The sequence below is a fragment of the Gobius niger genome (genome assembly GCF_951799975.1).
Source record: "Gobius niger genome assembly, chromosome: 2".
In the NCBI taxonomy this organism is placed as follows: domain Eukaryota; kingdom Metazoa; phylum Chordata; class Actinopteri; order Gobiiformes; family Gobiidae; genus Gobius; species Gobius niger.
The window spans coordinates 1,789,508-1,815,842 of record NC_136853.1 but is presented as its reverse complement, the minus strand read 5'-3'; the positions used below and the strand labels follow the sequence as shown (position 1 = coordinate 1,815,842).

Sequence of the window (26,335 nt, the reverse complement as noted above, 5' to 3'; positions counted from 1 at the left end):
TGCTGTTCCTTCAACAACAACCTTCCAAAGAGGACGTCTCTGCTTAAGGTTATAATCCTTACGGGCGAACTGTATTTTTATTTTGATCCATAAAGAATCAATTTGTTTGAATTGTTCTAAAATTACTGCCACATGACACTTTGAGGAAAAAAAAAAATGCTGATGTTTTCATATTGCTTTTCTGGTTTTGATTTCAGTAAGATTTACATGCTTTAAACAAGCACTGGTTTCAGGTTTTTAGAGCTAGTTTTAGGATAAATTTTGGTTCATTTTAAGATATATTGACTTGTTTCAGGATAATTTCACTTTTTTTAAGTAAGGTTAACTATAAACAAAAGTTGATATGCTCATAATAAGTATATTTTCCTTATAGATGAATCTAAAAATAAGTTTTCTGAGCTTGAAATAAGTCTTGCTTATTTTGTACTGCTTGTTTCAAGATTTTGACATCTTATTTTAAGATTTCTTACTAAGTAAAATTAACTTGCTGCATGGACAGATAATTTGACTAGTTTTAAGTATTTTTATCTTGAAATGCTGGTATTTTATCTTGTTTTTAGCTACCTCTTATTTGCAGTGCACTCACGGGGAATGTGGGACATGAAGGGGTTGGGAACCACTGATGTATAATATTCTCTCGTGTTGATGACGCACATTTCAAAGGTTAGAATGAAGCTGTAAACATGAGACATTTTGATCCAAACGCTTTGAGCAAATCAGATCAAAGACGAGGAGTTTTGTGGCTAATTATTAATAAAAGTGATGCTAAACTCTGTTAGCCACTGATGCTAAACTCTGTTAGCCACTGATGCTAAACTCTGTGTTAGCCACTGATGCTAAACTCTGTTAGCCACTGATGCTAAACTCTGTGTTAGCCACTGATGCTAAACTCTGTGTTAGCCACTGATGCTAAACTCTGTTAGCCACTGATGCTAAACTCTATTAGCCACTGATGCTAAACTCTGTGTTAGCCACTGATGCTAAACTCTGTTAGCCACTGATGCTAAACTCAGTTAGCCACTGATGCTAAACTCTGTTAGCCACTGATGCTAAACTCTGTTAGCCACAGATGATAAACTCTGTGTTAGCCACTGATGCTAAACTCTGTTAGCCACTGATGCTAAGCTCTGCTAGCCACTGATGCTAAACTCTGTTAGCCACTGATGCTAAACTCTGTTAGCCACTGATGCTAAACTCTGTTAGCCACTGATGCTAAACTCTGCTAGCCACTGATGCTAAACTCTGCTAGCCACTGATGCTAAACTCTGTTAGCCACTGATGCTAAACTCTGTTAGCCACTGATGCTAAACCTTGTGTTAGCCACTAATGCTAACCTCTGACCTTGTTAACTGCTAATGCTATACTCTGTGTTAGCCACTAATACTAAACTCTGCCGACCGCCATCGCTTAACTCTGCTAGTCCTTATCTCTGCTAATGCTAAACTCCACTAATGCTAAACTCTGCTAATGCTAAACTCTGCCGACCGCCATCACTTAACTCTGCTAGTCCTTATCTCTGCTAATGCTAAACTCCGCTGATGCTAAACTCTGCCGGCCTCCAGACACAAGCGTCTGCAAAGGTTTAGTGGCTGTCGGCTGTTAGGTTATTTGTCATGTGTTGCTCAAGACCAGTTACGAAGTTGGTTTGCTTCAAACAATTACAATGCTTAACCCCGTCTAAACCTAGCTCATTTTCTCCAGTTCGGCTTTATCCAAATCGACAATCGTGACTGGAGAGCTATAGGCGCGTGTATTGTGTAATGCCTAATCCGAAAGCTAAGGCCCACAAAGCTGATTGTAAGTTTGTCGTGTGGTCGCTGGGGTTTTGTCACTTCTTTGTTGTGTTATTGTTGCTTTTCTAGCACACTTTTATTACTTTTTTTCATCTTCATCCTTATTATTTTGACGCTTCTAGGTTTGGGTTAAACTGGAGAAAATGTCCTCGGTTCAGGTTGGGGTTAAGAGTTTTAATGTGTTTAAGCAATGAGTCTTTTTAAAGAGGGGATATTCTGCTTTTTTCAGTCACGTCATCAGATTTTTTTTCCATCATTTTTTGAGGGTTTTCAACTCATTTTTGTAACTTTTTTTTAAATGTTTTGTCACTTTTGTCATTTTATCGTCATTTTTTATGTCATTTTTTGTCAAATTTTTATCAATTTTTTGTGGATAAAGTCTCATCCAACCAACTCCGGACATGACATGGCTGCATCAACCCAGAGTGAACACCAGATGGCAGCAGGTGTCCCTCTACAGCCCTGGTTGCTTTTAGTCTGGATTAAAAGTTATTTTCCCCGTTTGCACCTGGGAACTGTCCGTGGTCCTGAACCCAGAGGAGCTGGATGAGGAGGCAGCAGCGGGGCTGGCTCTTAGGGTTAGGGGAGCTGGATGAGGAGGCAGCAGTGGGGCTGGCTCTTAGGGTTAGTGGAGCTGGATGAGGAGGCAGCAGTGGGGCTGGCTCTTAGGGTTAGAGGAGCTGGATGAGGAGGCAGCAGTGGGGCTGGCTCTTAGGGTTAGAGGAGCTGGATGAGGAGGCAGCAGTGGGGCTGGCTCTTAGGGTTAGGGGAGCTGGATGAGGAGGCAGCAGTGGGGCTGGTTCTTAGGGTTAGAGGAGCTGGATGAGGAGGCAGAGTGGGGCTGGCTCTTAGGGTTAGAGGAGCTGGATGAGGAGGCAGCAGTGGGGCTGGTTCTTAGGGTTAGAGGAGCTGGATGAGGAGGCAGAGTGGGGCTGGCTCTTAGGGTTAGAGGAGCTGGATGAGGAGGCAGCAGTGGGGCTGGCTCTTAGGGTTAGAGGAGCTGGATGAGGGGGCAGCAGTGGGGCTGGCTCTTAGGGTTAGAGGAGCTGGATGAGGGGGCAGCAGTGGGGCTGGTTCTTAGGGTTAGAGGAGCTGGATGAGGAGGCAGCAGTGGGGCTGGCTCTTAGGGTTAGAGGAGCTGGATGAGGAGGCAGCAGTGGGGCTGGTTCTTAGGGTTTGTGGAGCTGGATGAGGAGGCAGCAGTGGGGCTGGCTCTTAGGGTTAGAGGAGCTGGATGAGGAGGCAGCAGTGGGGCTGGTTCTTAGGGTTTGTGGAGCTGGATGAGGAGGCAGCAGTGGGGCTGGCTCTTAGGGTTAGTGGAGCTGGATGAGGAGGCAGCAGTGGGGCTGGCTCTTAGGGTTAGAGGAGCTGGATGAGGAGGCAGCAGTGGGGCTGGTTCTTAGGGTTTGTGGAGCTGGATGAGGAGGCAGCAGTGGGGCTGGCTCTTAGGGTTAGAGGAGCTGGATGAGGAGGCAGCAGTGGGGCTGGCTCTTAGGGTTAGAGGAGCTGGATGAGGAGGCAGCAGTGGGGCTGGCTCTTAGGGTTAGTGGAGCTGGATGAGGAGGCAGCAGTGGGGCTGGCTCTTAGGGTTAGTGGAGCTGGCTGAGGAGGCAGCAGTGGGGCTGGCTCTTAGGGTTAGAGGAGCTGGATGAGGAGGCAGCAGTGGGGCTGGCTCTTAGGGTTAGAGGAGCTGGATGAGGGGGTAGCAGTGGGGCTGGTTCTTAGGGTTAGAGGAGCTGGATGAGGGGGCAGCAGTGGGGCTGGCTCTTAGGGTTAGTGGAACTGGATGAGGAGGCAGCAGTGGGGCTGGATCTTAGGGTTAGAGGAGCTGGATGAGGAGGCAGCAGTGGGGCTGGCTCTTAGGGTTAGAGGAGCTGGATGAGGGGGCAGCAGTGGGGCTGGCTCTAAGGGTTAGAGGAGCTGGATGAGGAGGCAGCAGTGGGGCTGGCTCTTAGGGTTAGAGGAGCTGGATGAGGGGGCAGCAGTGGGGCTGGCTCTTAGGGTTAGTGGAACTGGATGAGGAGGCAGCAGTGGGGCTGGCTCTTAGGGTTAGAGGAGCTGGATGAGGAGGCAGCAGTGGGGCTGGCTCTCAGGATTAGAGGAGCTGGATGAGGAGGCAGCAGTGGGGCTGGTTCTTAGGGTTAGAGGAGCTGGATGAGGAGGCAGCAGTGGGGCTGGCTCTTAGGGTTAGAGGAGCTGGATGAGGAGGCAGCAGTGGGGCTGGCTCTCAGGATTAGAGGAGCTGGATGAGGAGGCAGCAGTGGGGCTGGCTCTTAGGGTTAGTGGAGATTGATGAGGAGGCAGCAGTGGGGCTGGCTCTTAGGGTTAGAGGAGATTGATGAGGAGGCAGCAGTGGGGCTGGCTCTTAGGGTTAGTGGAGCTGGATGAGGAGGCAGCAGTGGGGCTGGCTCTTAGGGTTAGGGGAGCTGGATGAGGAGGCAGCAGTGGGGCTGGCTCTTAGGGTTAGAGGAGCTGGATGAGGAGGCAGCAGTGGGGCTGGCTCTTAGGGTTAGAGGAGCTGGATGAGGAGGCAGCAGTGGGGTTGGCTCTTAGGGTTAGAGGAGCTGGATGAGGAGGCAGCAGTGGGGCTGGCTCTTAGGGTTAGAGGAGCTGGATGAGGAGGCAGCAGTGGGGCTGGCTCTTAGGGTTAGAGGAGCTGGATGAGGAGGCAGCAGTGGGGCTGACTCTTAGGGTTAGAGGAGCTGGATGAGGAGGCAGCAGTGGGGCTGGCTCTTAGGGTTAGAGGAGCTGGATGAGAAGGCTTTGTTTAATAATAGAATAGCTGAAGAGAGCAGTTCTGATCCTTGTGCTTAATGACGAGGATGTTTTTTATCGTCAGTTTAATGTCCATGCTATGGGCATAAAAGGAGAGAAACTCATGATGTGGACCCCCTCCTCCCCTGACCTCAACCTTATTGAGAATCTTTGGAGCCTCAAGCAAAACATCTATGAGGGTGGGAGGCAGTTCACATCCAAACAGCAGCTCTGGGAGGCTATTCTGACATCCTGCAAACAAATCCCAGCAGAAACTCTCCAAAAACTCAAGTTTAATAAATGTAGGAATTTTGAAGCTGCTCAAATCAGGGTCCTAAATATATAAATATCAATGGGGCAGAAAAAACACTAGGGAGAAAATGTTAAAACTCAACTTTACAAACAAACTAAAAAAAACGATCTAAATCAAAGCTGTTACTGATCGTTAACCCAAGGGTGTTTTAGAAAAAATGTAAATCCAATTTCTGCCCAAACTCACTTTTTATACAGAAAATCAACCATTCTCTAACAAAAGGAAATAACTCATTGCAAAAATCATGTCTTCAGTCCAAATGAGAAAAAGGTTTTTGGAAGAGAAGAACAATGCTGATCCCCCACTGTTACTTTGAACTGACTCCTCAGAGTTCAACTGCAGGTCAGACGCCATGAGTGACACTAAATACTTTATTGTGTTTCGCTCTGAAAACAATCACACCATTATCCACATCACGCAAGACAACACAAGTCTTTCATTTCAGTTCAGTTTATTTTGAAAGATTTTTCCTCCCAATATCTACCAGACGTCATTTGATTAGTTTGGAATTAAGGCGAGACACAGCAGGTGAATAGGGGAAAAAAATAAATGTAGAGATATCAATTTGAAACTTTTGCTGAACATCACAGATATAAATATGAGAAAAAAATGTATTGCACTTTTTCTGTCATTTTATGTTTTCACATAAAAATAAGGCATTTTGAGCAGTAAAATGGCCAAAATTGTCTATATTTTGGGCAACGAAATCAAAATAATGAATTGAGCCAGATTAAAATTTATGGTTTTATTTTATTGACATATTAGTAACTAAGATTTTTTCAGAGGGGATTTTGGATGTTTTGTTTAGTTTTTCAATAAACTAATCATCAGTGAAAAAATCTGTAAAAACTCAAATTCCGCCTGTTTTTTTGGTTTCAAAGCTGAATAAATCAGGCTAGGAATTAGATATTAAAAAAACTGTCTAAAAAAACCTTCAAAATATTGTTATGTCTCAGACTGGAAAGTTTGGAGTCTGTGGGAGCTGCTATAAGGGTCCCCTCGTTGCCCGAGTGCGGCTTTTTTTCATTCAGTGAACACCAGCTCTAAAGTTTTGTAACGACTGCGCATGCGCGGCCCGTTCTCCGACTTTTCCGCACCGGGCCTCTCATAGGAGGAAAAACACCATATTTGGGTGAAAGCGTCATCACGGGGACCCTTAGCAGGACACGTGGATGTAAAATTTGTCAATATTTATGAATGAAAACCCGCGGGAAAGACGGACTTTCTACGCAGCGCAGCAGCTACTTCCGGGTTGCCCCCACCTCGTAGGCGGACAAAACATCATAGAGTTTTGTTATTTTTATACTCTGACATGAAAACTAAGATGTAAAGGGAGGAAAATAGATAAAAATCTCCACTTCGACCACTACGTGAAAAATCAATACTTTCACCTACCGTGTCTCGCCTTAATGCTCTAAGAACCACGATACATTCGACAGCACTGGTCAAGCACAAAGCCAGTATCAGCACTCTGCCTTCCACCAGAAATCAGGGCAAAAAAAAGATAAAAGTAAAAGCTTTAAATTCCCACACTGTTCTCCATCAACTCTGGATCCAGATACGTGTACGGCAGGTCCAGATTTGCGTTCCGTTTGCCAATAGCTGCACCTAACTCTTTCAGTTCTTCTTGAAACTTCTTGATCAGGTCACGGGGAACCTCCTCACAGAACAGTTCTTCTGGGTACCGACCAAGAGGAACCTGAGAGAACAGCAAAAGTCATGAAACCAATCACACAACAGCAACAGTAGCTCACATGGTAAAAGTAAAAGTCATATACAAAGTCTGTGGACTGTTTGCTGAGGAGCCAGAGAATGGCCAGGATGTTCACGGTGGCGTTGACGTCAGGGAGTGTTTGCAGAAAGACGTTCTCGTTGGCTCTGCCCTTCACGGTGGGCGGGGCGCGTTGTAAGGTGGGCGGGAAGTTGGGCATCCAGTTCCCAATGTCCAACTGCAAAGCATCAAAATCACCCGAGGCTGACTCATTAAAATGACACACACTCTCGATGGCAATTGAGTTTAGATGTAACAGTTTAATATTTGGTGCCTCCTCCCCCAGACTCTGAGTTTCTCTGCTTAGACTTAGAGGTCCGGTTTACTAGATGTGCATCAGCGTCTGCCATGATCAGAAGCATCCGAATAGAGCTGTCAGTGAGGAAGGAGTTTGGGAAAGGAGCCTGTGCTTCCTCCTTTAGCATAGGGACCTCTGGAGGATCCTCACTAGCGGCTAGGAGCTACGTGAAATCCCATAAGCCACCGCAAGAAGGTCTAGAACAGGGGTGCCCAAAGTGGGGCCGAAACAATTCTGTTGGCCAGAGAGAGACCAACTTTTGCGCTGTATGTGGTTAATACTAACTCTCTTCCATTCATTCTCAATGGTAAATATGGATGCAGTACACTTTTTGACCACCAGCGTCAAATTGGGGGCGCTGTTTCACTCCTTTCACAGAGTTAAGGAAACACTGTTGTGGTGTCTTGGTATTTATCAATTACAGAGCGTTTTAGCAGCAACTTTCACAGTTTTCCATTTTTTAATTCAAACGTTGTTACATCAACATCAGTATATGTTAAAATTTTACTTATAAAAGAATTGATGTTAAACTGACACTTTTTCAAAATAATCAAATGTGGCATTTTCTTTGATTGAACAAATGAGGTAAAGTTTCTGTAGGTGATGTAGATGCAAGTTTTTTTTTTGCACTAAATTGCTACAATGGTTGACTTTGTTCTACTACAACTAGGCTTTTGCCATAGTTACCATTTGTTTTAATATAGCACGTTATTTGCATGGATAGAAACAAATGCAAATGTAGGCGATCGAAAACATTAAAAGTAAATAAAATAAAGTAGCTTTATAATTTGCAGTTCTATGTGTTTTTCATGCTTGACATCGCCGTGTTTGGCCCATGACTCACAGGCCCTTAGTCATTTTGGCCTCGGAGACAAAAAAGTTTGCTAATCATCACCCACACCTGTTCCTCAGATCACAGAACACCGGTTCTGAACAAATCCACTGCCGGTCAAGTAGCGAACAGAACAAACTCCTCCTGCTAGCATTCAAAGCTCTCCATAATCTGGCTCCGGTTTACTTCGCCCCTTACACCCCAGCACGCTCACGCCGCTCCTCATGCGGGCGCTCGGGCCTTCAGCCGCTCAGCACCCGGGCTCTGGAACTCACTCCCACTGCACATGCGTTCACCCATGTGCTGTCGTTTTTACCCTTTTAAATGTAAGGTGACCTTGGGTGTTAAGAAGGGCACCAACAAATAACATGTATTATTATTATTGAAGTTTTAAACAGATATCACTGCATATTAAAATTGGATATAGACGTTAATAGGTACAATCCTATAGTGCAGATATACAATATACAAGGAACCTTTTTCATAGTTCACATCATCACCTGTCCATTGTTGACCGCTGAGTGCTGGGCGGAGGAGGTGAAAATGACCATAGTGACAAACTTCACCAGTTCATCCACCGCACTGAAGCTCTGGGGGATTCCTAAAACATCACCACTTTCATTATAAACTTCATTATTGTCCAACTGTTTGGTAAAGAACTGGGTTTTCCAAATGACTCACCTGATTCTTTGCGAGACAGAAATCAATTTTCAAATACATTCTTGATGAAGTTCTGCAGCTCCGAGTCCTTTTGGACATCGCTGTCGCTCTTGTAGTAGTTGGTCAAGATGCCGCTCACAAACCTTAAAAGATCATCATTTCACAGTCACATGTGTCTCTGTTGCAGCAGTAGAACGAACAGCCTCCTCAGAATCCTTTGTACCTGTGTATGATGTCCCACAGCCGGAGGCCGTCGTCTCTGTAGTAGTATTTGGGCACTGACTCCACCCCTCTGTCCTTAATGTCCTCTGGGAGACAGAGGGAGCGGTATGTCAGTGAGGACAGCGCCCTCTCCAGGATGGTGATCATACCCTCACCACCAGCGGCTGCATACTGAGAGAGAAGTTTGATTGTTTTTAATCATCATTGTGCATTAGGGACATACTATCTATGAAATGATGGCTTACCTTTGTCAAAACCCCGTCTTCTGAAATGAGTTGCTTTCTCGCCAAAGTGTTGATAGCAAAGGTGTAACGAGTGTGAGGAATCAGAAGCTGATGAGCAAAACAAGGGACAATTAATAATGTTGACGAAAAGCTCTGCGAAAACCCATGTCGCTAAGATCAGAGCCAAAATGGCAAAAAACGTGTCTTTGATGGGCAGAGCGAGACATTTCTTTGATAAGCAGTCATTACATATCATGTACAGTTCTCTTATACTACCTTACCTGACCTACTGCGCGGAAATCTGGGGGAACACGTATAAAAGCAATGCAGACGTTCTATATAAATTACAAAAGAAGGCCTTACGAATTATCCACAAAGTCGGATATAGGGAGCACACCAACCCACTATTTCTACAGTCGCAGATTCTCAAATTCACAGAATTGGTGCAATTAAAAACTGCCCTAGTTGTTTTCAAAGCCAAAAACAGTTCAACAGTACTCCCTGCAAACATTTAAAATCATGTTTTCAGACCGTGATGGGGGTTATAACCTAAGAAGGAAAATGAATCTTAAGAAAAAATATTCCCGCACAACACAAAAAAGTCTGTCTGTTACATGAAGTGGAGTCGACCTCTGGAACTCATTAGAAGAGGATTTAAAAATGCAACTTTAGTACAATTTAAAATAATGTGCAGAAAGCAAATACTGGAAAAGTCTGCAAAACTCTTGTAAATTAATCATCTGTTCCTGAACTGTGAATTGTCTTGTTGTTGTGTGTAATGCATCCGGATTTATTATGTGATGTCCAGAATGTGCACCTTCAGCCTTATGCAAGAGCAACACAAGAATGTTATGAACTAATTACTTCAGTGTTCGGGATTTGCTAAGAAGAGCCGTTTGTTGATTTATTTCACTACTAAGGCAATTCCTCAGACTGGAATTGCCGCATAGATCTCATGGTTAAAGCCTAAATATACATACAAAAATGATTGTGTCGTGAGCAGTAGTTTAAGTCTGAAAGGAGGGGTAGGGCATAAGTTATAACTAACTTCTTCCTACTCCCTTTGAGCAGCACTAATACCTCTTATGTTGTGAAAAATTCTGCATGTTGTATGTATACTATACTTGTATGCATCTGTTGTTCAAATAAACTAAACTAAACTAAACTAAACTGGGGACTTCGTCCAGCTTGGGTGTGAGCTTTATTGCCGCAATACCCGGGAGAATCCGCTAGGCAAAACAGCATCTGGCCAGAGATGCCAAATTCCATGGAATGCTTTTCCGCGTACTTCTGTTGGCTGCACCGATCCCGTGGGTGCTGCAGGGCTGGAGCTGTATTCGACATTTTCCCCAGTTTTGCCTAAATCTTTCCATACTGCCCCCCACTCTTTAGCTCTGCCCATTTTGAAACAGTGTTTTCCCCGTTTTTGATGAGGTTGGAACCATAGGCTATTTTAACGGTGGATGGGTGGGCCACTTACAAGCCACTTACAAGCCACTTACAAGCCACTTTAAAGGCATTTTTGGCGGTAGTGGCTGCGTTTGCGCAACATTAGGTCCAGCTCGGGAATGTGCAGGCGCACCGGATTGTGTCCGTTCCAATCCAACAAAGTCTGTGAAAGATATGAGGCTTTGATTTTTGTCGAAAATGGCCTCTGACTTGCGGCCTTGTCATGACCACGCACAAATGATTTTTAAAGCAACATGGGTCTGGGACATTGGCCAAAATATGAGGCTTTCAATTGAAAACTCTGGGATAAGTGGTCAGAGGTTCAAGAAATATGATTTTGAAGGTTCCAGGTTCGAGCCAAGATGTATGACTTCCTGTAGCGTTTTTGACGTTTTTTGGGGCCATAATATATTTTCTGATGTGGTCTATGTCCCCGGCCAGTGTCACCTTTGTACGATGACATTTTTTGTGACCGGGCTCTCATTGACTCAATGCCTGTTTGAGGGGGCGCCACTGAGCCATCTTTTATCACCTTGCGTTTTCGGTCTCTGTTATTGATTTGAATTAGACCCTCACGGGACACTGCGTGTCCGTTGCTCGGACCTAATTATAAATTTGCAAAAACACTTAGTATTATGTTATTTATCAAGACAGGTGCTAAATAGAGCATGGAAGCTGTAAAATGGCTATTTGTGGGCACCACATGGGCTCCAAATGTGACATGTGAATGACAGAAGGCTCCGTGACTAAGAAACGCATCAGTGACTTTGGGGAGCGACTGGTGAATGAGCCCGTCTTTAGTGCGTACTGTACCTTGTAAAGAGGGTGCACTCTGGGGATGTTCCTCAGTAAAGCCACACCGAAGACGTCCGCCAGCAGGTGAGTGCGCAGCAGGTGCACATTGAGCTCGTGGTCATGGAAGTCGGCGCTTCTCACAAAGGTCTTGGCCAATAACCAGTCGTACTCACGGTCAGAGGGGAGGAAGATCGGGTTGTCCTCTGCTGGTTTCTGTTTGAGCTGCAGGAGAAAATCAAACCTGTAACTCTTTACACCAGAGTGTAACACCAGAGCTCTGGACACGCTCCTCACCTGAATGGCCACAGGCTTCAGCTCATCCATCGGGGTTTTGTGAAGGAGGACGAGCGGAGCCGTGAGATACTGATGTTCACCATTGATCACATTGGTCTTCACTCCATCCAAAAGCTTGTAATCACACAGGAACATGTTTCCTTTCTAAAACACAAACAACACTTATTATCCATAACATTCACAGACTGTTTCTCAGTCTTGTTACTTTAAAGTGATAGTCTGTAAGTTTGCAACGTGAGGAGAGAGTCATGTGACATTTGGAAGTAATCGCGTTCCTGACAGGCCGGTCCACAGGAGCTCGTCTCATTGGTCAAAGGATGGCACCACGATTCTGATTAGTGTGACATCAGGGCCAGCAACTCAACTCTTGTCTACTTTTGCTGTAGGTAATCAAAGATTTAGATCCCATATTACTTTAGTCACATCTCCATGGAGACCAGCTGCCCCCTAAACACAGGTCAGGGGAACAGTGTTTGGGCATTTTTCAATGATAATAATAGTCTGTACTAAAATAAAAGCTTGTATATGAATCTATTTATTGGGTGAAATGTTTTTAATCGAAAGTCTTTCGAGTGAGCACAGACCTCCATTTCCCCGTTTAAATCCAAGTGGACCATCTCATCCGTGACAGGAAAGTGCTGAGGCAGAGCGGTGCAGCGTCGGATCAGGATGGGGTTGAGTCCACTCAGGTACTGGGAACCGAAGAAAGCGTCTTCCCTCCAGTGCTCGTACACGTACTCTGAGAAACATCAGCACAGTGATGACTCTGAAGTCACTAACACCAGAGCTTTAGGTTCAGGTCATTACTTGAGGCATCGTTTTTGCACCAGTTGAACACTCTGTGTAGACAATCAAAGTCAGTCCAAGGCTGGACACAGTCGGCCAAACCAGTCAGTTTCATCACTGCAAGCCTTTGAACAAAACATTTTTAAATGAGTTTGTCACAAAATATCCAACACTATTGTGAACATGACTTACCCTTTGAAATATGTCCAATCAAATTCAACCTCTTTTGTGAAAGAGAATCTGACTTCAGGAGGAAGACCATGTTCTGTGTTCATGCAGTGAGGCATTCCCCCTTTATAAAGGTCCCAACTGGAAGAGATGCAGATGTACAGTTATGTTGATGAAATTAAAAAACAAATCCATGTAACATTAGGTGCTCACCAGTATTGTGCTTTTCTGTGCTTGAGCTCGAGCTCCCGCGCTCTTTTTATCGCAGCTTTATGCTCCTCAAAGCCAAACATAGCTACAATATTCAAAAAACAAACATAATAATCAGTATAGGCTCATTATATCACCCAGACAGACCTTCTCAAAGCATTTGGTACATGGTCTCAATTTATATAGCGCTTTCTCTCCTACTTAGCCTTTCAAAGCGCATGACATCCAGGATTCACTCATTCACACTCTCATTCATAGACAGGATGTGTCTTGCCCATGGACACAACAACAGTGTGCACCTTCAGAAGGCAGGAATCGAACCCCCAAACTTCCGATCATGAGACGACCCGCTTTACCACTGTTGCCCCAATTTAACCCTATCTCAAGTTAGTATCATTTTCTGCCCCATTGACCTCCATTATATAAACTCACTTTGCATCGCTCTGCCATCACACTATAAAATCATTAATCCAACATTATTTGTGGTTTCTTCTGTTCAGAGGACAGATGGGAGTTTTTACAGTACATATAGGATGGTGTACTGTGAAGAACACTGTATATTTCCAATTATGGGGCTCCAAAGCAGCGTCAGGTGTGTGGGGGATTTACTGGTCTGGGGCGGGGTGTCGGTGTGTGTGGGGGGGGTATACTGGCCTGGGTGTGTGTGTGTGTGTTTTTTTTATAATCTGTGTGTAGGTGTGTTTTATAAAGGGCTGCTTCATTACAGTCACATTTGTATAAAAGTTTGTAAACAAAAACTCATGGACAACCACCCCCAACTCACAGACCCTTCAACACCCCCCCAGCACCTCCCCCAACGGGATGAGCACGTTCCCCATGAGCCTCAGAACACAGAAACAGCCTCATTATCATGTTGTTCCCATAGAAAGCTAGGTAGGAAACTCCAAGAAATTAGACCAGGCTTTACAGCTGCTTAAAACGTGTGGAAAGTGCAATGCTAACACAAAACTAGCTTGTTTTGCCGCCCACACATGGAGGTGCTGCAGCGTCGTGGTCTTAAAGCAGAGCAACCAGCGGCCATTGTTAAATTCACCCAAAGCTTTTAGGCTATATCCACACGAAGACAAAACGCTCATGTTTTCTGAAACTCTCTTTGTGAGCACGAAGCAGCTCAGTAAATGTGAGCGTCCACATGGGTCGACTCAGGTCTGTGAAAACGGCGCAGTTCATCTCCCAGGCCTGTGTGAGGCGCCGTGACACTAACACAGATGATAGAACTGACTTTTACTGTCAGTCCAAACACACAGACTGACTTGTGTTTTTCTACTTGTCACCTGTGGCTTGTGGACGGCAGTGGAGCAGAGAGGGGCGGGGTCAAACCATCACAGTAGGGCTGCAACTAACGATTATTTTGTAAAAGATTAATCTATGGACTATTTTTACGATTAATCGATTAGTCGCTTGGCCATGAATGGTGTATTTTTTTATCACATAAAGCTGAAGTGGATCCGCTTGAGGACGTGTTGATGGAGTAAACGTAAAGTAAATGTTTGTTGGAGGCTCTTGGCGCTAATTCTGCTTCTGATCGGATGAGACACAAACAGATATTCATGACATTTACAATGTACAAAGTGTACTACATGCACTTACTATAAAAAAACAAAGTAGGTTTTTATCAAAAATACCACATTTTCATGTAATTTTTGCTCTATTTGAGTCTGTGTGAACCAGAAAACGATTAATCGATTACTAAAATAGTTGTCGACGATTTAAATAATGGATTAGTCGTCAATTAATCGATTAGTTGTTTCAGCCCTACATCACAGATCCATGAGGAAAACTCATTATCAGGTCAGTAGATTATGGATCACAGACTCTGGAGCTGTGATGTCATCGCTTTAGTAAAAGTTGCGGAGACGACGTAGCAGCGGCGCCGCGTAAACAGCGTTTTGAGATCTCTCCACTCTGGGACCTAGTTTGGAAAATGTTGGTTTACAAACCCCCAAAACTCCGGGCTCGTACGGACGATACACTGGACTGATAAAATATCTTTGCGTTTGGTCCTCAGCTTGACTTCGTGTGGACAGGGCCTAAAACTCACTGATGAAGAGACCGACTCCACACTCTTTTGAACATTCCCTGAAAGAAGTGTCCCCAGCCTGCACTGACCTGTCCCCTGCATGTAGTAGTGGATTTCCTCATCCTCGATCCAGTGATAAATGGGAAACTTATAAACTTGTCCTTCTGGAGACGTCACCTCCACTTTGTCCACAAACCAGCTGTCTTGAGTAAACAGTAGCAGCTGCTGCTTATCCAGCTCAATCATCAGCAGCTTCCCCAGGCTTTCCTTGCAGCTCAGAGAGATTGTAGATTCCTGAAATCATCCAGATCTGAGAGGTGCTGTCATGCACGTGTTAATGAATACTGTAAACGACTTACTGATCCGTGAAAGAAGCCGAACGGCCCCTCAACCCAGGTACGTTCACTCTCTCCATCCTCACCCACCAGCTTGATGTAAATGTCGTTAAAAGTGTGTGAAAGAGGGCAGTCCCCAGTGAAGACTGTGACAGTGTATGACGGCATCTTCAGCTTCAGAACAATGAACCCTGAAAACAGAACGTTCCAAATGAAATGTGTCTGTGGTTAAGGGGAGACACTACAGGCAAAACTCAATTCTTTCAGTTTTCAGGCTTTGGACCAGTTTGGTCTTAACATATAAACTTTCAACTGGAAACAAACAAGTAAATCCCTGATCTTCACAAAACAGGTTTAATTAACCTCTTAACTCCCGCCTGAACCGAGAGGATCTTTTTCCTCACGTCATCAGATTTTTTTTTTATATCATTTTTTTTGTTGGGTATTCAACTCATATTTTTAACTTTTTTGTAATTTTTTTGTCACATTTTTGTAATTTTTTTGTCACATTTTTGTCATTTTTTTGTCATTTTTTTGTCACATTTTTGTCATTTTTTTGTCACATTTTTGTCATTTTTTTGTCGTTTTTTTGCCACATTTTGTCAAATTTTTGTCAAATTTTTGTCATTTTTTGTCACATTTTTGTTATTTTTTTGTCACATTTTTGTCATTTTTTTGTCACATTTTTGTCACAATTTTGTCATTTTTTGTCACATTTTTGTTATTTTTTTGTCATATTTTTGTCATTTTTTTGTCACATTTTTGTCACAATTTTGTCATTTTTTTGTCGTTTTTTTGTCACATTTTGTCACATTTTTGTCAAATTTTTGTCAAATTTTTGTCATTTTTTTGGCGTTTTTTATTAATTTTTCGTCACTTTTTTGTCACATAAATTGTCTTTTTTTTCTCTTTTTGTCACGTTTTTGTCATTTTTTGGTCAAATTTTTGTTATTTTTTGTCAATTTTTTTATTTATTTTTTGTCATTTTTTCATCCATTTTTCGTCACTTTTTTGTCACATTTCCATCACTGTTTTCGTCTCAGTTTTGTTGCTATTTTCACAGCTTTTTTCCAGAAGCTTTTGGATTGGGGTAAAGCCAAACTGGAGGAAATGTGCTCGGTTCAGGCGGGAGTTTAGTGGTTAATCCATGAGTCAAGGTTCCTCACAGATTAATTTGGGAATTTTCAAGGACATTTTCTCAAAATGCATTTTCATGACTTTAGTCACTACAGACTGAACTTTCCAGGCTTGGACTCAACAATATCATCAGGGCTTTTCAAACAGATTTTAAAATAAGTAATTCCACCTGATTGAATTTTGAATTTCAACAAGCAAACATCTTTGTAACTAAATGTCACAAAATATAACCACAAATTTAGACTTGTGTCGATCCATCATTCACATTTTGTTACCGAAAAAGTATTAAATTTAAAGCATTTTGGCAGAAAACTCACTTTATATTTTTCATCATATTTATGTCAGTTATTTACAGAAGTTTCAAATTGTTATCTCTACGTTATCTTTACGTTTAAAAGGTTTCCAGCTGTAAAAGTCTTACCTGGAGCACGGTCTGCTGCAGCGCACAGATCAATGACCCCCCCCTGACCGTTTATATAGACCTCACTGAGCCTGGACTTTGACCCGCCTCCCACTCACTTCCCCAGAATCCAGATGTAAAGTTGCCAAAGTCACAGGCGTGTCTGCTCTGAGCCAATCACAGCCCTGAGACCTTTTCTACAGAATGATGAGTGGGGACACTGGTCCAGGGCTGAACTCTGTCCTGCTCAGTGTTGCTTTTTCCTCAGAATCATAAACCCCTCCCTCGGTGACGAGGTCATGCACAAGAATCAGACAATGATACAGATGTGTAGCACCGATAAAACCACTGTACAAAGGCCTGACTGTGGGAGATCACAAAGGTGCCCCTCCTTTAGTCAAACTAGCGCCACCTCCTGGTCATGTCCAGACGCCTGGAGGACGCCATACCTGGGGTCACAACATGGCACCTCCTGCAGCTGCTGCCAGTCCCGTATCTGCCACAGACCAACAGGTGAACGGAGCTGTTTCAGACAGCACCATGTTCATAAAGGAAGAATCATTCTACAGGGAAACAACTGGACACAGAAATACATCTTTAAGAGATGGTGCCAAAAGACACAGAAGGTACAAGCAAAGATATTTGTCTTTGTTTCTGCTGCTCACATTATCTTTGAACTGGCCCTGAAGTGTGCTAAGCACGAGGCACACTACAGTTCAAATGCTAAAGCACATGTGGTGAGGTGGGGTCGGTGTCCCTGCATTTTAGCCGGAGGAATGTATAAACAGGTCCTTTTTCACATCACCTGCTGCGGGGCGGGGCGAGGCTGGTCTGGGGGTGTCTAGTTGTTCGTCGTGTCGGGAGCGTCAAGCCGGCGACATGAGGCTTCAGGCCAGTGACTTCACATGCATCTTCCACGCCTCTACAGCACCTCCTTTGTTCATGTTCACTTATATAATAATAATAATATATATAAAGGGACAACAAGTGGAGTGTATGTCCTGTCATCACGTATGTCCTGGTCCTCACGTATGGCCTGGTCCTCACGTATGTCCTGGTCCTCACGTATGTCCTGGTCCTCACGTATGTCCTGGTCCTCACGTATGGCCTGGTTCTCACGTATGTCCTGGTCCTCACGTATGTCCTGGTCCTCACGTATGTCCTGGTCCTCACGTATGGCCTGGTCATCACGTATGGCGTGGTCCTCATGTATGTCCTGGTCCTCACGTATGTCCTGGTCCTCACGTATGTCCTGGTCCTCACGTATGTCCTGGTCCTCACGTATGTCCTGGTCCTCACGTATGGCCTGGTCATCACGTATGGCGTGGTCCTCACGTATGTCCTGGTCCTCACGTATGTCCTGGTCCTCACGTATGTCCTGGTCCTCACGTATGTCCTGGTCCTCACGTATGTCCTGGTCCTCACGTATGTCCTGGTCCTCACGTATGGCGCGGTCCTCACGTATGTCCTGGTCCTCACGTATGTCCTGGTCCTCACGTATGTCCTGGTCCTCACGTATTTCCTGGTCCTCACGTATTTCCTGGTCCTCACGTATGTCCTGGTCCTCACGTATGTCCTGGTCCTCACGTATGGCCTGGTCCTCACGTATGGCCTGGTCCTCACGTATGTCCTGGTCCTCACGTATGGCCTGGTCCTCAAGTATGTCCTGGTCCTCACGTATGGCCTGGTCCTCACGTATGGCCTGGTCATCACGTATGGCCTGGTCCTCACGTATGTCCTGGTCGTCACGTATGACCTGGTCCTCAAGTATGGCGTGGTCATCACGTATGTCCTGGTCATCACGTATGGCCTGGTCCTCACGTATGTCCTGGTCCTCACGTATATCCTGGTCCTCACGTATGTCCTGGTCCTCAAGTATGGCGTGGTCATCACGTATGTCCTGGTCATCACGTATGGCCTGGTCCTCACGTATGTCCTGGTCCTCACGTATGTCCTGGTCCTCACGTATGTCCTGGTCCTCACGTATGTCCTGGTCCTCACGTATGGCCTGGTCCTCACGTATGGCCTGGTCCTCACGTATGTCCTGGTCCTCAAGTATGTCCTGGTCCTCACGTATGGCCTGGTCCTCACGTAGGGCCTGGTCCTCACGTATGTCCTGGTCCTCACGTATGGCCTGGTCCTCACGTATGTCCTGGTCCTCACGTATGTCCTGGTCCTCACGTATGGCCTGGTCCTCACGTATGGCGCGGTCCTCACGTGTGGCCTGGTCCTCAAGTATGGCCTGGTCCTCAAGTATGTCCTGGTCCTCACGTATGTCCTGGTCCTCACGTATGTCCTGGTCCTCACGTATGTCCTGGTCATCACGTATGGCCTGGTCCTCAAGTATGTCCTGGTCCTCACGTATGTCCTGGTCCTCACGTATGGCGCGGTCCTCACGTATGGCCTGGTCCTCAAGTATGTCCTGGTCATCACGTACGGCCTGATCCTCACGTATGGCCTGGTCCTCACGTATGGCCTGGTCCTCACGTATGGCCTGGTCATCACGTATATCCTGGTCCTCACGTATGTCCTGGTCCTCACGTATGTCCTGGTCCTCACGTACGGCCTGATCCTCACGTATGGCCTGGTCATCACGTACGGCCTGATCCTCACGTATGGCCTGGTCATCACGTATGGCCTGGTCCTCACGTATGGCCTGGTCATCACGTATATCCTGGTCCTCACGTATGTCCTGGTCCTCACGTATGTCCTGGTCCTCACGTATGTCCTGGTCCTCACATATGTCCTGGTCCTCACGTATGTCCTGGTCCTCACGTATGTCCTGGTCATCACGTATGGCCTGGTCCTCACGGATGTCCTGGTCCTCACGTATGTCCTGGTCCTCACGTATGTCCTGGTCCTCACGTATGTCCTGGTCCTCAAGTATGGCGTGGTCATCACGTATATCCTGGTCCTCACGGATGTCCTGGTCCTCACGTATGTCCTGGTCCTCACGTATGTCCTGGTCCTCACGTATGTCCTGGTCCTCACGTATGGCCTGGTCATCACGTATATCCTGGTCCTCACGTACGGCCTGATCCTCACGTATGTCCTGGTCCTCACGTATGGCGCGGTCCTCACGTATGGCCTGGTCCTCAAGTATGTCCTGGTCATCACGTACGGCCTGATCCTCACGTATGGCCTGGTCCTCACGTATGGCCTGGTCCTCACGTATGGCCTGGTCATCACGTATATCCTGGTCCTCACGTATGTCCTGGTCCTCACGTATGTCCTGGTCCTCACGTACGGCCTGATCCTCACGTATGGCCTGGTCATCACGTACGGCCTGATCCTCACGTATGGCCTGGTCATCACGTATGGCCTGGTCCTCACGTATGTCCTGGTCCTCACGTATGTCCTGGTCCTCACGTATGTCCTGGTCCTCACGTATGGCCTGGTCATCACGTACGGCCTGATCCTCACGTATGGCCTGGTCATCACGTATGGCCTGGTCCTCACGTATGGCCTGGTCATCACGTATATCCTGGTCCTCACGTATGTCCTGGTCCTCACGTATGTCCTGGTCCTCACGTATGTCCTGGTCCTCACATATGTCCTGGTCCTCACGTATGTCCTGGTCCTCACGTATGTCCTGGTCATCACGTATGGCCTGGTCCTCACGGATGTCCTGGTCCTCACGTATGTCCTGGTCCTCACGTATGTCCTGGTCCTCACGTATGTCCTGGTCCTCAAGTATGGCGTGGTCATCACGTATGTCCTTGTCATCACGTATGGCCTGGTCCTCACGTATGTCCTGGTCCTCACGTATATCCTGGTCCTCACGTATGTCCTGGTCCTCACGTATGTCCTGGTCCTCACGTATGTCCTGGTCCTCACGTATGTCCTGGTCCTCACGTATGTCCTGGTCCTCACGTATGGCCTGGTCCTCACGTATGTCCTGGTCCTCAAGTATGTCCTGGTCCTCACGTATGGCCTGGTCCTCACGTATGGCCTGGTCCTCACGTATGTCCTGGTCCTCACGTATGTCCTGGTCCTCACGTATGTCCTGGTCATCACGTATGGCCTGGTCCTCACGTATGGCCTGGTCCTCACGTATGTCCTGGTCCTCACGTATGTCCTGGTCATCACGTATGTCCTGGTCCTCATGTATGTCCTGGTCCTCAAGTATGTCCTGGTCCTCACGTATGGCCTGGTCCTCACGTATGGCCTGGTCCTCACGTATGGCCTGGTCCTCACGTATGTCCTGGTCATCACGTATGGCCTGGTCCTCAAGTATGTCCTGGTCATCACGTACGGCCTGATCCTCACGTATGTCCTGGTCCTCACGTATGGCGCGGTCCTCACGTATGGCCTGGTCCTCAAGTATGTCCTGGTCATCACGTACGGCCTGATCCTCACGTATGGCCTGGTCCTCACGTATGGCCTGGTCCTCACGTATGGCCTGGTCATCACGTATATCCTGGTCCTCACGTATGTCCTGGTCCTCACGTATGTCCTGGTCCTCACGTATGTCCTGGTCCTCACATATGTCCTGGTCCTCACGTATGTCCTGGTCCTCACGTATGTCCTGGTCATCACGTATGGCCTGGTCCTCACGGATGTCCTGGTCCTCACGTATGTCCTGGTCCTCACGTATGTCCTGGTCCTCACGTATGTCCTGGTCCTCACGTATGTCCTGGTCCTCACGTATGGCCTGGTCATCACGTATGTCCTGGTCCTCACGTATGTCCTGGTCCTCACGTATGTCCTGGTCCTCACGTATGGCGTGGTCATCACGTATGACCTGGTCCTCACGTATGTCCTGGTCCTCACGTATGTCCTGGTCCTCACGTATGGCGTGGTCATCACGTATGTCCTGGTCCTCACGTATGTCCTGGTCCTCACGTATGTCCTGGTCCTCACGTATGTCCTGGTCCTCACGTATGTCCTGGTCCTCACGTATGTCCTGGTCCTCACGTATGTCCTGGTCCTCACGTATGGCCTGGTCATCACGTATGTCCTGGTCCTCACGTATGTCCTGGTCCTCACGTATGTCCTGGTCCTCACGTATGGCGTGGTCATCACGTATGTCCTGGTCCTCACGTATGTCCTGGTCCTCACGTATGTCCTGGTCCTCACGTATGGCCTGGTCCTCACGTATGTCCTGGTCCTCACGTATGTCCTGGTCCTCACGTATGGCGTGGTCATCACGTATGGCCTGGTCATCACGTATGTCCTGGTCCTCACGTATGGCCTGGTCCTCACGTGTGGCGTGGTCCTCACGTATGTCCTGGTCCTCACGTATGGCCTGGTCCTCACGTATGGCGTGGTCCTCACGTATGGCCTGGTCCTCACGTATGTCCTGGTCCTCACGTATGTCCTGGTCCTCACGTATGGCCTGGTCCTCACGTGTGGCGTGGTCCTCACGTATGTCCTGGTCCTCACGTATGGCCTGGTCCTCACGTATGGCGTGGTCCTCACGTATGGCCTGGTCCTCACGTATGGCCTGGTCCTCACGTATGTCCTGGTCCTCACGTATGGCCTGGTCCTCACGTGTGGCGTGGTCCTCACGTGTGTCCTGGTCCTCACGTATGGCCTGGTCCTCACGTATGTCCTGGTCCTCACGTATGTCCTGGTCCTCACGTATGGCCTGGTCCTCACGTATGGCCTGGTCCTCACGTATGGCCTGGTCATCACGTATGTCCTGGTCCTCACGTATGGCCTGGTCCTCACGTATGGCCTGGTCCTCACGTATGGCGTGGTCCTCACATATGGCCTGGTCCTCACGTATGTCCTGGTCCTCACGTATGTCCTGGTCCTCACGTATAGCCTGGTCCTCACGTATGTCCCTCACGTATGTCCTGGTCCTCACGTATGTCCTGGTCCTCACGTATGTGCTGGTCCTCACGTATGTCCTGGTCCTCACGTATGGCGTGGTCATCACGTATGGCCTGGTCCTCACGTATGTCCTGGTCCTCACGTATGTCCTGGTCCTCACGTATGGCCTGGTCCTCACGTATGTCCTGGTCCTCACGTATGTCCTGGTCCTCACGTATGGCGCGGTCCTCACGTATGGCCTGGTCCTCAAGTATGTCCTGGTCATCACGTACGGCCTGATCCTCACGTATGGCCTGGTCATCACGTATGACCTGGTCCTCACGTATGTCCTGGTCCTCACGTATGGCCTGGTCCTCACGTATGGCCTGGTCATCACGTATATCCTGGTCCTCACGTATGTCCTGGTCCTCACGTATGTCCTGGTCCTCACGTATGTCCTGGTCCTCACATATGTCCTGGTCCTCACGTATGTCCTGGTCCTCACGTATGTCCTGGTCATCACGTATGGCCTGGTCCTCACGTATGTCCTGGTCCTCACGTATGTCCTGGTCCTCACGTATGTCCTGGTCCTCACGTATGTCCTGGTCCTCACGTATGGCCTGGTCATCACGTATGTCCTGGTCCTCACGTATGTCCTGGTCCTCACGTATGTCCTGGTCCTCACGTATGTCCTGGTCCTCACGTATGGCCTGGTCATCACGTATGTCCTGGTCCTCACGTATGGCCTGGTCCTCACGTGTGGCGTGGTCCTCACGTATGTCCTGGTCCTCACGTATGGCCTGGTCCTCACGTATGTCCTGGTCCTCACGTATGTCCTGTCATCATGTATGTCCTGGTCCTCACGTATGTCCTGGTCCTCACGTATGTCCTGTCATCATGTATGTCCTGGTCCTCACGTATGTCCTGGTCCTCACGTATGGCCTGGTCCTCACGTATGTCCTGGTCCTCACATATGTCCTGGTCCTCACGTATGTCCTGGTCCTCACGTATGGCCTGGTCCTCACGTATGTCCTGGTCCTCACGTATGGCCTGGTCCTCACGTATGTCCTGGTCCTCACGTATGGCCTGGTCCTCACGTATGTCCTGGTCCTCACGTATGTCCTGTCATCATGTATGTCCTGGTCCTCACGTATGTCCTGGTCCTCACGTATGGCCTGGTCCTCACGTATGGCCTGGTCATCACGTATGGCCTGGTCATCACGTATGAACTGGTCCTCAAGTATGTCCTGGTCCTCACGTATGTCCTGGTCCTCACGTATGGCCTGGTCCTCACGTATGGCCTGGTCATCACGTATGTCCTGGTCATCACGTATGGCCTGGTCCTCACGTATGTCCTGGTCCTCAAGTATGTCCTGGTCCTCACGTATGTCCTGGTCCTCACGTATGGCCTGGTCCTCACGTATGGCGTGGTCCTCACGTATGTCCTGGTCCTCACGTATGTCCTGGTCCTCACGTATGGCGTGGTCCTCACGTATGGCCTGGTCCTCACGTATGTCCTGGTCCTCACGTATGGCGTGGTCATCACGTATGGCCTGGTCCTCACATATGTCCTGGTCCTCACGTATGTCCTGGTCCTCACGTATGTCCTGGTCCTCACGTATGGCGCGGTCCTCACGTATGGCCTGGTCCTCAAGTATGTCCTGGTCATCACGTACGGCCTGATCCTCACGTATGGCCTGGTCCTCATGTATGGCCTGGTCCTCACGTATGGCCTGGTCCTCACGTATGTCCTGGTCCTCACGTATGTCCTGGTCCTCACGTATGTCCTGGTCCTCACATATGTCCTGGTCCTCACGTATGTCCTGGTCCTCACGTATGTCCTGGTCATCACGTATGGCCTGGTCCTCACGTATGTCCTGGTCCTCACGTATGTCCTGGTCCTCACGTATGGCCTGGTCCTCACGTATGTCCTGGTCCTCACGTATGTCCTGGTCATCACGTATGGCCTGGTCCTCACGTATGGCCTGGTCCTCACGTATGTCCTGGTCCTCACGTATGGCGCGGTCCTCACGTATGGCCTGGTCATCACGTATGTCCTGGTCCTCACGTATGGCCTGGTCCTCACGTATGTCCTGGTCCTCACGTATGTCCTGGTCCTCACGTATGGCCTCGTCCTCAAGTATGTCCTGGTCATCACGTACGGCCTGGTCCTCACGTATGGCCTGGTTCTCACGTATGGCCTGGTCATCACGTATGGCCTGGTCCTCACATATGTCATGGTCCTCACGTATGTCCTGGTCCTCACGTATGTCCTGGTCCTCACGTATGTCCTGGTCCTCACGTATGTCCTGGTCCTCACGTATGTCCTGGTCCTCACGTATGTCCTGGTCCTCACGTATGTCCTGGTCCTCACGTATGTCCTGGTCATCACGTATGGCCTGGTCCTCACGTATGTCCTGGTCCTCACGTATGTCCTGGTCCTCACGTATGTCCTGGTCCTCACGTATGTCCTGGTCCTCACGTATGGCCTGGTCATCACGTATGGCCTGGTCCTCACGGATGTCCTGGTCCTCACGTATGTCCTGGTCCTCACGTATGTCCTGGTCCTCACGTATGGCGTGGTCATCACGTATGGCCTGGTCCTCACGTATGTCCTGGTCCTCACGTATGTCCTGGTCCTCACGTATGTCCTGGTCCTCACGTATGGCCTGGTCATCACGTATGTCCTGGTCCTCACGTATGTCCTGGTCCTCACGTATGGCCTGGTCCTCACGTATGGCCTGGTCCTCACGTATGTCCTGGTCCTCACGTATGGCGTGGTCCTCACGTATGGCCTGGTCCTCACGTATGGCGTGGTCCTCACATATGGCCTGGTCCTCACGTATGTCCTGTCATCATGTATGTCCTGGTCCTCACGTATGTCCTGGTCCTCACATATGTCCTGGTCCTCACGTATGGCGTGGTCATCACGTATGGCCTGGTCCTCACGTATGTCCTGGTCCTCACGTATGTCCTGGTCCTCACGTATGTCCTGGTCCTCACGTATGGCCTGGTCATCACGTATGTCCTGGTCCTCACGTATGTCCTGGTCCTCACGTATGGCCTGGTCCTCACGTATGGCCTGGTCCTCACGTATGTCCTGGTCCTCACGTATGGCGTGGTCCTCACGTATGGCCTGGTCCTCACGTATGGCGTGGTCCTCACATATGGCCTGGTCCTCACGTATGTCCTGTCATCATGTATGTCCTGGTCCTCACGTATGTCCTGGTCCTCACATATGTCCTGGTCCTCACGTATGTCCTGGTCATCACGTATGGCCTGGTCCTCACATATGTCCTGGTCCTCACGTATGTCCTGGTCATCACGTATGAACTGGTCCTCACGTATGGCGTGGTCATCACGTATGGCCTGGTCCTCACATATGTCCTGGTCATCACGTATGGCCTGGTCCTCACGTATGTCCTGGTCCTCACGTATGTCCTGGTCCTCACGTATGTCCTGGTCCTCACGTATGGCGTGGTCCTCACGTATGTCCTGGTCCTCACGTATGTCCTGGTCCTCACGTATGGCGTGGTCATCACGTATGGCCTGGTCCTCACATATGTCCTGGTCCTCACGTATGTCCTGGTCCTCACATATGGCCTGGTCCTCACATATGGCCTGGTCCTCACATATGGCCTGGTCCTCACGTATGTCCTGGTCCTCACGTATGTAACTGCGCCTCGTAACTGCGCCTCGTAGGTGCGCCTCGTAGGTGCGCCTCGTGGCTGCGCCTCGTGGCTGCGCCTCGTGGCTGCGCCTCGTAGCTGCGCTGGCCCCACGTCAAATGGAATCGGTTTCTGGTATCGGGACCTCATGAATGAGTACGAGTATGAGTACAAGCATGTGGTATCGGCCCGATACCCGATACTGGTATCGGTGCATCCCTAGGCTCAATATTACGGCCCTCGCCTCTGAAACCACCTGAGGAGCAGCTCAGACCTGAGGAGGAGCTCAGGGCTGCAGAGAACGTTCATGTTTTTAAGAGCAGCTCAAGACCCACCTTTTTAGCTTAGCCTTTAACTGACTAATCTGTTTATTTATTCCTAATATATAAAATATATATATGGGAGGTTGTGCAGGCGCATAGTTTTAA

At 48.0% G+C, this 26,335-nt stretch overlaps 1 pseudogene across 1 annotated transcript; it reads right to left on the bottom strand.

The window, feature by feature from the left end:
• Positions 1 to 6,379: 6,379 nt before the first annotated feature.
• LOC306959969 (polyunsaturated fatty acid lipoxygenase ALOX15B-like) lies at positions 6,380 to 12,306 on the bottom strand (annotated as a pseudogene). The gene is made up of 10 exons: positions 12,213 to 12,306; positions 11,990 to 12,144; positions 11,406 to 11,549; positions 11,130 to 11,333; positions 8,889 to 8,975; positions 8,645 to 8,814; positions 8,443 to 8,564; positions 8,262 to 8,362; positions 6,615 to 6,809; positions 6,380 to 6,559 (listed from the first exon to the last, which is right to left on the bottom strand). The product of its transcript is annotated as a polyunsaturated fatty acid lipoxygenase ALOX15B-like (transcript).
• Positions 12,307 to 26,335: the final 14,029 nt, after the last annotated feature.